At 42.5% G+C, this 14,066-nt stretch overlaps 1 long non-coding RNA gene across 1 annotated transcript in view; it reads right to left on the bottom strand.

Moving 5' to 3' along the window:
* The window catches only part of LOC117364630, a 63,982-nt gene that overhangs the window by 49,315 nt on the left and 601 nt on the right, over window positions 1–14,066 (bottom strand). The gene's annotated exons all lie outside the window — the stretch shown is intronic.

Raw genomic sequence — 14,066 nt, 5'->3', positions numbered from 1 at the left:
AATTATTTGATGGGATAACCAGAGAACTAGATCAAGGACATGTGCTAGATGTAATTTACTTAGATTTCAGCAAATCCTTTGACACGGTTCCTCATAGGAGGCTCTTAAACAAACTTCATGGGCTGAAGTCAGGGCCCAAAGTGATGAACTGGATTAGAAGCTGGTTGACGGCCAGAGGGTGGTGGTTATTGGAATTTGCTCAGAGGAGGGAAAGGTGAGTAGTGGAGTGTCTCAGCGATCAGTGCTGGGACCGATTTTATTCAATATGTTTGTGAGTGAAATTGCTGAAGGGTTAGAAGGTAAGGTTATCCTTTTTGTGGATGTACCAAGATTGGACACCCCGGAAGAGAGTGGAAAACATGAACAAGGACCTCCAAAAGTTAGAAGAATGGTCTAATGGCAACTAAAATTCAATGCGAAAAAGTGCAGATTGATGCATAGGGGGGGGGGGGTAGAAATCCAAGGGATCCATACGTGCTGGGAGGTGAGATGTTGATAAGCACTGATGGAGAGAGAGACCTTGGGGTGATTGTGTTGAGGATCTAGACTAGAGGCATCTAAACAGTGTGATAAGACGGTGGCTGTAGCCAGTAGAATGCTAGGCTGTATAGAAAGAGGAATAACTATCAGAAAAAGTAAGGTGTTGATGCCCCTATATAGGTTATGATGAGGCTGCACTTGGAGTGTTGTGTTCAGTTTTGGAGGCTGTTCACAATGTCCTAGTCTCCACTCCTTCATTCTAGATACTGCTCTCTCTGCTGATCTACCGTAATTGATATCTATTCAAAGCAGGGTTTAAAATGCTGGAAAATAGCCTAAGTTGCATTATTGATGCTATAAGGAAGAGAGAAGACAGAGGCTTGACAAGAATCACACTGTTAGTAAAGACGGGGAATCTTTCAGAAATGAGGTATAAAGATGAAAACTCCTTCTATGTATTTATGAGCTGCAGGGCAGGCAGAAGCCTGTACTAACTCACACCCTGCTTTCCTGTAGCTTAAAATAACTTAACTTAGATATTATGATAGAGCATTGTGACCTGAGAAGCTACTTTGACATACCTTCTTGAGAAATCATTGTTCATTTACCACTGAAAGCTCCCACGCCACAGAAGTATTCTGAGCCGTGCCCATTGTGTTTTTTTCCCCTTAGGAATCAAGGCCAAGTAAACTGATGAGCCTTTCTAATAATGAGAGATTGCAAGAAAAGCTTCTATGACATACTTTATTATTATGGTTCCAAAGTCCTATTCAGTGTTTTTATAAATCCAGACTACCAGATTTTCACTGAGAAAAATCATTGTAATTCCGCTAATTCTCCAAACACTCAGCTATTTTTAATTCCCTCTTACACTGCTCACTCAAAGGTCATCCAGAATTATAAAATACATCTCCACTAAGCACGTACTTCATAAGAAATGTCATGCTGGGCCAGACCAATCCATCAGGCCCAATATTCTTTCTCTAACAGCGGCTAATTTGTGTCACTAGGAAGTTTCTTACAGATAAAAACATTGAAACATGATGGCAGATAAAGGCCAAATGGCCCATCTAGTCTGCCCATCCACAGTAACCATTATCTCTTTCTCTCTCCAAGAGATCCTACGTGCCTATCCCAGGCCATTTTAAATTCAGACACAGTTTCTGTCTCCACCACCAGACATGTCCTCCTTTTGAAGATATGTCCGAGGATCCAGATGGCTTTTCAAAACCCAGCACTTTGTCCGGATTTTGAAAAACTTTTAACAAATCGCTGTTGGGCAGGAAGGCATCTGTGCATGCGTGGATGCCCTCCTGCTCGATGAGAGCAGGCAGGGGGCAGGGCTAGGGTGGAATTGGGGTGTAATGGGGCGGGAATAAGTGGAACTGGGTGGGCCTAGGGGAGGGACTAGGGGTTTGGATTTTCCATTTGGAAAATTTGGTAACCCTACTTACAGATCACAAAGATCTGTGCATGCTCAACAACTTTTAATAAAACAAACTGCCAATTAAAATATTTTATTTACTTTTATTAAAAATTATAATATTCCTTTACAGATTAAAATTTACTTAAAAAATAATTTATTTATTTATTTTTTCAATTGTTTCTTGCTAAGAAGTGTGGGATGAACACAGGATTTAGAATCAGAAAATAATATCAAATATTGAACTAAGGCCAGTACTGGGCAGACTTGCACGGTCTGTGTCTGTATATGGTGGAGGATGGGCTGGGGAGGGCTTCAATGGTTGGGAGGGTGTAGAAGGGCTGGAGTAAGTCTTAACAGAGATTTCGGCAGTTAGAACCCAAGCACAGTACAGGGTAAAGCTTTGGATTCTTGCCCAAAAATAGCTAAGAAGAAAAAATTAAAAAATTTAAATTGAATCAGGTTGGGCAGACTGGATGGACTATTCGGGTCTTTATCTGCCGTCATCTACTATATGTTATTATCATGCTCTTTTCAGCTCCTTCAAGACCTTTGTATTTGAAATATCACTGGTTGCCTATTTGTTATAGGATACAATTTAAAACTTTGATTTTGGTCCATCAGGTTTTTTACCATCATCAACCCAAATATTTACATTCTTTAGTAATCCCTTATACACCAATGAGAACATTAAGATCAATGCTGAAGGGACACCAAGGAGGGAGTGGAAAACATGAAAAAGGATTTACAAAAGTTAGAGGAATGGTCTAATATCTGGCAACTAAAATTCAATGCAAAGAAATGCAGAGTAATGCATTTGGGGATTAACAATCTGAAGGAGCCATATATGCTGGGAGGGGAGAGGGACCTTAGGGTGATAGTGTCCGAAGATCTAAAGGCGAAAAATTACGACAAGGTGGTGGCTGCTCCCAGATGGATGCTAGGCTGTATAAAGAGAAGCATAACCAGTAGAAGAACGAAGGTGTTGATGCCCCTGTACAGGTTGTTGGTGAGGCCCCACTTGGAGTATTGTTTTGGAGACCGTATCTGGTGAAAGACACAAAAAGGCTTGAAGTGGTCCAGAGGAAGGCAAAAAATGAATGGAAAAAATGGTATTACAATTAGTACTATTATGAGGGCAGGGTCTGGGGCGGAGATTGGGTGGTGTCTGGCCCGCGACTTAGCCTGTGTTTTAGATTCTGGCCCATTAATGTGATTGAGTTTGACACCCCTGCCTTAGAGGAAAGGAGAGACAGGGGAGATATGATTCAGACGTTCAAATATTTAAAAGACATTAACGTAGAACATAATCTTTTCCAGAGAAAGGAAAATGGTAAAACCAGAGGACATAATTTGAGGTTGAGGGGTGGTAGACTCAAGAGCAATGTAAGGAAATTCTTCTTTACCGAGAGGGTGGTGGATGCCTGGAATGTGCTCCCGAGAGAGGTGGTGGAGATGAAAATGGTGACAGAGTTCAAAAAAGCATGGGATGAACACAGAGGATCTAGAATCAGAAAATAATAGTAAATATTGAAGAACTTAGGCTAGTACTGGGCAGACTTGTACGGTCTGTGTCTGTATATGGTGGAGGATGGGCTGGGGAGGGCTTCAATGGCTGGGAGGGTGTAGATGGACTGCAGTGAGCTTTGGCAGAGACTTCAGTAGTTGAAACCTAAGAACAGTACCGGGCAGAACTTTGGATTCTTGCCCAGAAATAGCTAAGAAGAAGAAGAAGAAAAAAAGAAGTCCAAAGAATTTTTAGATTGAATCAGGTTGGGCAGACTAGATGGACCATTTGGGTCTTTATCTGCCATCATCTACTATGTTACTAATCTATATATATAAAATCGGAGGTATGTATGTGTGTATGTATGTGTGTGTGTGTGTATGTGCTGCGATCACGCAAAAACGGCTTGACCGATTTGAACAAAACTTGGTATGCAGATCCCTTACTACCTGGGATGATATGTTCTGAGGGTCTCACATCCCACCTGCACACGTGGGCGGAGCTACAAACAGAAAATCGGATTACACCCATTCATGTCAATGGAAAAAATGTAAAAAGCTGCCATTCTCACAGTAATTCAAAAACGGCTTGACCGCTTTGAACGAAACTTGGTATGCAGATCCCTCACTACCTGGGGTGATATGTTCTGGGGGTCTCGCGGCCCACCTGCACACGTGGGCGGAGCTACAAACAGAAAATCAGATTTCACCCATTCATGTCAATGGATAAAATGTAAAAAGCTGCCATTCTCTCAGTAATTCAAAACCGGCTTGACCGATTTTAACGAAACTTGGTATGCAGATCCCTCACTATCTGGGGTGATATGTTCTGGGGGTCTCGCGGCCCAAATGCACACGTGGGCGGAGCTACAAACAGAAAATCAGATTTCACCCATTCATGTCAATGGAAAAAATGTAAAAAGCTGCCATTCTCACTGTAATTCAAAAACGGCTTGACCGATTTGAACGAAACTTTGTATGCAGATCCCTCACTATCTGGGGTGATATGTTCTGGGGGTCTCGCAGCTTACCTGCACACGTGGGCGGAGCTACAAACAGAAAATCAGATTTCACCCATTCATGTCAATGGAAAAAATGTAAAAAGCTGCCATTCTCACTGTAATTCAAAAACGGCTTGACCGATTTGAACGAAACTTGGTATGCAGATCCCTCACTACCTGGGGTGATATGTTCTGGGGGTCTCGCGGCCCACCTGCACATGTGGGCGGAGCTACAAACAGAAAATCAGATTTCACCTATTCATGTCAATGGAAAATATGTAAAAAGCTGCCATTCTCACAGTAATTCAAAAACGGCTTGACCGATTTGAACGAAACTTGGTATGCAGATCCCTCACTACCTGGGGTGATATGTTCTGGGGGTCTCGCGGCCCACAACTCTATGTTGCTTGCTCAAGGGTGGGTTCACCCAAGAATTTATATGTTCTTGCTCCAGGAGGTGAAACTAAAATTGCCCACCTGCACACGTGGGCGGAGCTACAAACAGAAAATCAGATTTCACCCATTCATGTCAATGGATAAAATGTAAAAAGCTGCCATTCTCACGGTAATTCAAAACCGGCTTGACCGATTTTAACGAAACTTGGTATGCAGATCCCTCACTACCTGGGGTGATATGTTCTGGGGGTCTCGCGGCCCAAATGCACACATGGGCGGAGCTATAAACAGAAAATCAGATTTCACCCATTCATGTCAATGGAAAAAATGTAAAAAGCTGCCATTCTCACTGTAATTCAAAAACGGCTTGACCGATTTGAACGAACCTTTGTATGCAGGTCCCTCACTACCTGGGCTGATATGTTCTGGGGTCTCGCGGCCCATCTGCACACGTGGACGGAGCTACAAACAGATAAGCAGATATCACCCATTCATGTCAATGGAAAAAATGTAAAAAGCTGCCATTTTCACAGTAATTTAAAAACGGCTTGACCGATTTGAACGAAACTTGGTATGCAGATCCCTCACTACCTGGGGTGATATGTTCTGGGGGTCTCCCGGCCCACCTGCACACGTGGGCGGAGCTACAAACAGATAAGTAGATATCACCCATTCATGTCAATGGAAAAAATGTAAAAAGCTGCCATTCTCACAGTAATTCAAAACCGGCTTGACCGATTTTAACGAAACTTGGTATGCAGGTCCCTCACTACCTGGGGTGATATGTTCTGGGGGTCTCGCCCAAATGCACACGTGGGCGGAGCTACAAACAGAAAATCAGATTTCACCCATTCATGTCAATGGAAAAAATGTAAAAAGCTGCCATTCTCACTGTAATTCAAAAACGGCTTGACCGATTTGAACGAAACTTTGTATGCAGATCCCTCACTACCTGGGGTGATATGTTCTGGGGGTCTCGCGGCCCACCTGCACACGTGGGCGGAGCTACAAACAGAAAATCAGATTTCACCCATTCATGTCAATGGAAAAAATGTAAAAAGCTGCCATTCTCACAGTAATTCAAAAACGGCTTGACCGATTTGAACGAAACTTGGTATGCAGATCCCTCACTACCTGGGGTGATATGTTCTGGGGGTCTTGCGGCCCACAACTCTATGTTGCTTGCTCAAGGGTGGGTTCACCCAAGAATTTATATGTTCTTGCTCCAGGAGGTGAAACTAAAATTGTTGTTTATAATCACGTTTTGCGTTAGTTGTATTGTATTCATTTTGTCAAATATTTCACATTATAATTTGAATATTGTACTTTTTATTAAGCTGTAAAAAAATAATTTCATTCACCACTATAAAGTATCTTTATTTGAATCCATTTACAGTGTTATTGCTATAATTAAATACCCGTGCAACGCCGGGGCATCAGCTAGTATAATAATAAAATAGCTTCACCGTGATCCCAGGCAACACCATCCTTCACAGTTGGGAATCCCTGCAATTGATAGGTGGGTGGACTAGGGGAGACAGTCCCATGGTTGCAACAAAATGGATTCTAATGTTGGGGGAAAAGTCCCGTTCTTATATAGGGTGAAAACTGCTGAGTTCATAGTTATACAAGCAGATCCTGCAGTAACCAGCGTCCTTCACTACGACTCAGGCACACCCGGTCCTGTTCTTCTGTTCTTTGTTTTGGCAACACCCAGGTCACTGAGGTCAGAAGGTCAGGATAGGAGATAAGCAGGCTTGTTGCAGAAACCAGCTGTCTTCTGTTCTTTGTTTTGGCAACACCCAGGTCACTGAGGTCAGAAGGTCAGGATAGGAGATAAGCAGGCTTGTTGCAGAAACCAGCTGTCTTCACTCGGACACCTGGTCAACCTGGTTTTACTGTCCTTTTGTTCTTTGTTTTGGCAACACCCAGGTCACTGAGGTCAGGATAGCAGATAAGCAGACTTGAGGAGACATGTCACATAGTATGCTGAGTTTCAGTTACCCCCTGGCCATAGGCATAACAAACTTCTTGAGAAAATTAGAGCTGTTTCCACTTGTAATATGACAAGTTTGGCATCTGTACTGTATACCATACCGTGACCCTCAATTATAGTGGCCGGCTTCGGAGCTTCCCTCTCCCTGCCATGCTGTATGAACAGCATGAAATATGGATAATTAGCAACAATATTGTTTAAATTTTGACAAATAAATTTGCAGAATTTGCTAATTTACCCTCTCTTTTATCAAGCTGCATTAGGGTTTTTTATTGCTGGCCCTGGCGGTAAAAGCTCCGATGCTCATAGGAATTCTATGCGTGTCAGAGCTTTTATAGCCACAGCAAACGATAAAAAACTAACGCAACTTGATAAAAGGGGGGTTTGTGACAGAATTTTGAAACTTTTTGCACAGAACTTTGAATTTTTTTTGCACAGAATTCTGCTAGGAGTATCATTGGGCATTTAACACATGAATTTGGGCACCTTCTCCAGCTCACACCCATTGGTTCCTAGCTCCCTGCCCCTGCTGTCCACCAACCTTGCTTTTGTAAGCTACAGCTCTGAAGACATGCTGTCTCTGGTTAACGCAGGGCATTTCCTTTGATGTAACTTCATGTTTCTGGTGAGTGGGATACAGAAGGAAGACCCTTCTTTTCTCTGAAACAGCATATCTTCAGTATTGTCACCCACAAAAGGCAAGGTTGGCAGGCTGGAGGGGGTATAGCAGGTAATGAGTAGGTGTAATGAATCTGTTACATAAACATCTGTAACTTACTACTACTATTAATTATTTCTATAGCGCTACTTGTGCCTAGAAAAATAGTACATCAACTGCTGCTAGCCAGGTTCAGATTTATGCAGTCTTATTAGACTGATAAGGAGACCAGAATATCTGAAACTGATTTTATTATAAAGGTAGAAAATATATATATTTATATAGCCAGCTATAAATAATAACAAATTAATAATTATTCAGAAATATCTCTTTAGATATGTTGGCACACAACTAGTACGTATGTAATCACTAAATAATTAGAAAATATGACTAATTATCACACAATATATAATTCCTTACAAAATGATTCCTAATAAGTAGAATCAGCAAAGCTTATGATTAGCTTGGCATTAACCAAGAGTCCCAAATGAACCTAATCCAATCAAAACAAGATTCTATCCTAACCCAGCAAGACTAAGAGAAAATTCCTGCCTCACCCTTGGATCCAGCAGCAGTCCGCTGACCCTGATGATGGAATAATCTGCTTTAGGCTACAAGCCTAAAGTGAGCCTTAAGACAGTCCTGCAGTTGGAGATTCCTTGTTTAGTCAACACAAGATTGTTTCTCTCCAGTTAACAGCCAATGCATATGATTGCCAGTCCTTTGTCATGCACGTTATACATCTGAAAGTTCAGCAGTCCCCAAAAGAACCATTTCTGATTTTCTAGCTCAGCCGAGAGCATGGACACACCAGGGAAATTCTTTCTTATCAGTTCTTATATTCCTCTGTACAGTGTAAAGGAGCAACATAACTGTAGGTTTGAGCTTCCTCAGAACCCAAAATTGTCTAATTCTGGATAGCACACAGATTCCTAGGGTGTGCACAGGTGACCCGAAGAGGACCAATCAGCATCAGACCAGCAGGGGCTTTTTGGTCACACATAGGACTAATGAATAGTCTTCTTGTGACAGGTCCTCAGCAGACAGCAAGACATGCCCAGATGATAACAACATAAGGGCACTATTCATAGCCATAGATGAGAAAGTAGCTCTCCTCCACATTCACATGGCAACAGACTTCCAGAGATGGTAAATGTCCTTGGCTGTATATACACAGATCTTGTGAACACATCCAGAATGCTTCAGGACATCAAAGATGGTTCTTGGCCTAAGTTTCAGGCCTGCAGTGTTTCAATAGGTAAAGTAGGAATCACCCCTACAGGGGATAGAAAGAGATGCTAGGACCTGGAAGGAAAGGAGAAAGAGGGGGAAATGCTAGACCTATGAGGGGAGGGAGGGAAAGGAAGAGATGCCAGGACTTGTAGAGGAAAAGACAGAGGAGAAATGCTGGACACATGGGGCAAGGGCAAAGGATACTCACTAGATCTTTGGGAAAAAGAGGGAGATGGCAGAACTTGCTTTGAAAGTATGAAGGATAGATGCTGGACCTGTGGAATGGGAGAAGTGGGGAACAGGATGCAAGAAAGAGAGAAGGAAAGTACTACTTGGTGGACTTGCAGGGAGGGGGCAGGAGGGAAAGAAGATAGAGAAATGCTGGTCCTAGGGAAGGGTGGCTGTGCAGAAAGAAAGGGAGGGGAGAAGCACATCGGGAGGGATAAGAACACAGAAGGGCGATGCTAGAAATAGGAAGGAGATAGGGGCAAAGAATATGAACACAGAAGGGAGATGCTGAAGAAGGTATAAAGTAAAGACAGAGCGGGGAGATGCTCAACATGGAAGTAAAACAGGAGCAGGACATAGAGGGAAGATGCTGGAAAAAAGCAGATAGGAATACAGAAGGAAGATGAATGATGAACACAAGAGACAAGAAATGCCAATTGGACAAACAGACACTGGTAAGAGAGTTAAAAAAAAGATTTTTTAAAAAGTATAAACCAGAATCTGGTGCCAAAATGATTAGGAATATAAAATGGAACTGCATAGTTATTCTGTTGACTATCCGTTTGGGAGTCAGAGAAATACTGAGTAAATGTGTGCAAATACTGAGTAACTGTGTGCAAGAGAGGCATCACAGAGAACCTCTTTCTTACTCAGTCTCCATCTTCTGGTCGAAGGACGACTAATTTGTTAGAAACAAAAAGGAATGGGAAAATAAAATGACCAGACAACAAAGGTAGAAAAATGAAATTATATTTATTGATTAAATGTCAGTTTTTTTGGAATGTACATCTGCCAGAACTTGTGTTAGACATGGCTGGGGTCTGTGGAAAAAAAAATAATTTGTTGACCTTAAATCTCAAACACAGATAAACATCTCCAGTTTTTAAATAGGCCACCATCTGCTACAGTGTTGATTTGAATGGGTAGAATCAGGAACTAAAAATGCCACCCTGCATTCTAATGTAAATTTGTGTGGTAACCAAGTTAGGTTAGGTGCCATTGACTCATGTTTGAGTCCTAGCGACTTGATAATGATATAAAGTTTTCATGGCAGAATACAGAAGTAGATTGCGAGGCCTTTCTTTTGCGCAGTATAAATTAGATGTTGTCACTGTAGTCGCATCAAACGCAATCCTCCATCTCCAACACTGCCCATCTGCTGCTGCCCAGATGGGTGGTACATCATTAAGTGACATGTCCACTGAAACCTGTCTGCCTTGGGAGGCCCTACTAGTAATGAAACTACCAACGGCATGGCTTTCAGCTTCACAGATGCATGCAAGCCCCAGTGGCACGACAAGCCTATGTACTATGACTGGAAGGTAGCCAAGTTAGCCCACTTTTAAAGGTAGTAAAACAGAGAAACATAGAAAATAAGATGATATCTTTTTTTTCTGGACTAACATAGGGCCTCTTTTATCAAGCTGAATAGCATGGTCCAGCGCGGTAAATGGATCAAAGCCCATAGGAATTTAATGGGCTTCAGTGAATTTGCTGCACAGCACTTGCTACCATGGCTTGATAAAAGAGGACTTTAATACATTTTTTGATTGATTAGCTTTCAAAGGTAATTCCGATTAATGCTATTAGGTTACAAAGCGATCACTTAAAGCTGAATATGGCTAAAACTCAGATCTTACTTTTGTCTAGTTTTTCACTAGATGATGTTCCTTTGCATTTTCACATTGATGATCTGTCTATTCCAATTGTTAATAATCTTTGTAACCTAGGAGTTATATATTTGATTACCATATACTGTAGTCTCGAATATAAACTGAGATTTTGGGGCCAAAAAAATTATGATCTCGGTTTATATTCGAGCCACCACCTGACCACTGGCATGGCTGTCTTCTTCTTCCTCCTCCACTCAACCCCAAATGACCACCACGGCTGTGCATTGCCATACGATGCCTCCCCCCAGCAATGAATACCAGTGCTGTTGTCTATTATAGAGACTCACCGATGAATGTAGCACTGCTATCTTACTTAACTATCCCCTCTCCAGCCAGCAGCTTACCAGTTGGTGCAGAAGAAAGCTGCTGCCATAAGAACATAAGCAGTGCCTCCGCCGGGTCAGACCATAGGTCCATCCTGCCCGGCAGTCCGCTCCCGCGGCGGCCCGAACAGGTCACAGCCTGTCTGAGTCACCAGAAGGGGCCCCCTTGCCACCTTGGTTTCCCATTGAGTCCTATCTTCCCATCGAAGTCCTAACCCTCCGGTCTTGCACATGCACGACCTGGTTGGATTTCTATACTTATTACCTAGTTAGCTTTCTATACCTGTGTTATATCTCAGCACCTCTCTCAGTATCCCACGATCCCCCTATCCCTCAGGAATCCGTCCAATCCCTGTTTGAATCCTTGTACCGTACTCTGCCTGATCATTTCCTCCGGTAGCGCATTCCAAGTGTCCACGACCCTTTGGGTGAAAAAAAACTTCCTTGCATTTGTTCTGAACCTATCTCCCTTCAGTTTCTCCGAATGCCCCCTCGTGCCTGTTGACCCCTTCAGCCTGAAGAATCTGTCCCTATCCACCCTCTCTATGCCCCTCATGATCTTGAAGGTCTCTATCATATCTCCCCTGAGCCTCCTTTTTTCCAGAGAGAAGAGCCCCAGCCTATCCAACCTCTCGGCGTATGGGCAGTGTTCTAGCCCTCTTACCAGCTTCGTTGCTCTCCTTTGGACTCTCTCAAGTACCGCCATGTCCTTCTTGAGGTACGGCGACCAATATTGAACACAGTATTCCAGATGTGGACGCACCATCGCTCGATACAATGGCATGATGACTTCCCGCGTCCTGGTTGTTATGCCCCTCTTTATGATGCCCAGCATTCTGTTGGCTTTTTTCGAGGCTGCTGCGCACTGTGCAGATGGCTTCAGTGATGCATCCACCAGCACACCCAAGTCTCTCTCAAGACTGCTGTCTCCCAACATTGCCCCCCCCAATTTGTAGTTGAACAACGGGTTCTTTTTCCCTATATGCATGACCTTGCATTTTTCCACGTTAAAGCTCATTTGCCATTTGTTTGCCCAGTCTTCCAGCTTGTCCAGGTCCCTTTGCAGGTCCTCACATTCCTCCCTGGACCTAACTTTGCCGCACAGTTTGGTATCGTCTGCAAATTTTATAACCTCGCACTTTGCCTCCTTTTCCAGGTCATTGATAAATATGTTGAAGAGTAACGGCCCCAGCACCGATCCCTGTGGCACACCGCTCGTGACTCCCCGCCAGTCAGAGTATTGTCCCTTTACTCCGACCCTCTGCAGTCTACCCGACAACCAGTGCTCGATCCATCTGTGCACATCCCCTCCCACCCCGTGGTTCCACAGCTTTCTAAGCAGCCTTTCATGTGGCACCTTGTCGAAAGCCTTTTGAAAATCAAGGTAAATGATGTCATGACACAGAAGAAAGCCGTGACTGCTGATGGCGTACACAGATCCAATGCAGGGCCTTGAGCATTTGCACATGCTCAAGGCCTGCCGGCTCCCTCTCCCTCCAAGAATCTTGGAGAAGGCAGGAGCCAGCAGGCCTTGAGCATGAGCAAATGCTCAAGGCCCCACACTTGATGTGCAAACATTGTCAGTGGTCGTGGCTCTGGAAGTTGTTCTTGGAGTCCTTCAAGTATTTATTCGTTGTATTGATTGTCCTCTCCTTTTATCCCTTCTGTGCAACAGGTGACTGGGGGTGGTGGGGGAGATAGTTTTCTTTGCAAGTTTACCATGTGTGTTTGGCAGCCGAGCTTTTAACATTGTCCGTTCCTGCTACTGCCAGGCCTGTAGAAAAGAGGCATTGAAATTGCTGGGAGTGCAATGCAGGTCCTGCAGGGATCCTAAAGTTTGAGTGGGGTTAGCAACTGAGACAAGTTCTTGAGAAGCAGAGGTTGAGACCCCTCTTCTTGCTTCAGGCAGCATGGGAATGGGTGCAAAGGTACATGAATTTTAAGAAAAGATAAAAGAGTATGGATTTACAGTAATACAGAATATAAAACAGGAGAAACTGGATTTTTTTGTGGGGGTAGGTTGTACTGTACATTTCAGGATCATAGAAGTCACTTTTTCAGATTGTGATCTTAAAGCAAGATATTTTATTTATTTATTTATTCAATTTTTTAGCCCATCCTCCCAAAGGAGCCCAGAACGGGTTACAAAGTACATCCATAATAATCCAGACAGAACAGAGATGACATAATTTATATAAATTACAATATAGACATGACAATAATTTACAATATAGACATGAAAATAAAACATATGCACTAAGTAGCATCTGGTGAGATTAGGTGGCTTAGGTGTGTTGACTGAGTGGCATTTCTGGATGAATGACTTTAAGGCGCTAGATTAGTTAAAGAGGAAGGTTTTCACGGCCTTCCTGAAGTTCCAGAGTCCATCTAGTGATCTGACAGACGGGGGATGGTGATGTACAAAAATTTAAAAGTCACTGTGATAAAATAGAGTGCTATTGCTGCATTGTACTGCCTGTTCTTGATTTATTATTTAAACAGAAAAAAATGTTTAAATTGAAAAAAAAAGTAAAAAGTGAGAGAGACATTGTGAAACCAGTTAGTACTCAGTCATGGAAATTAAAGGTTATTCAGACTAGCCTAGAGTGTTTTGCTGGAAGATTTTGTGTTTTGGCCTTTTTACCTTAAGAATGGTCTTGAATAAATTGGGTTTTTGCGCTAATAAAAATATTTAAAGTTTAAAAAATATAAATCTTATGGCAAGATGTCTAGTCTTTGAAGACTCTAACCAGGATCATTCAAATTTCTAATCTTGGTTTATATTCCAGTCAACCTTTTTTCCTCCTATTTGGTTTATATTTGAGCATACTGTATACGGTATGCACTTTCTGTGAAACCCAGGTTATGAAAATGATTAGTTTAGTGTTTGGTAAACTGAAATTAATTAGGAGATTATGTGACCTTTTAAAATTTTCAAACTTTAGATCAGTTATCCAGAGTGTGATAATACCATGTTTCACTGTACTGCAATGGCTTATTAATGGGATTGCATGGAGAATCTCAGAAGGTTTACAAGTTGCACAGACTGCTGCTTCCCATGTTCTTTTTGGGTTTCCACAATACTGTCATATTAGTTTTGGTTTTAAGGTGTTAAATAATCTGGATTCACCAATTCTTGCATCAACTTT

Source organism: Geotrypetes seraphini, chromosome 8 (genome assembly GCF_902459505.1).
Source record: "Geotrypetes seraphini chromosome 8, aGeoSer1.1, whole genome shotgun sequence".
Taxonomy (NCBI): domain Eukaryota; kingdom Metazoa; phylum Chordata; class Amphibia; order Gymnophiona; family Dermophiidae; genus Geotrypetes; species Geotrypetes seraphini.
The sequence above is the reverse complement of the archived record's forward strand: the minus strand, read 5'-3'. Positions and strand labels throughout refer to the sequence as shown.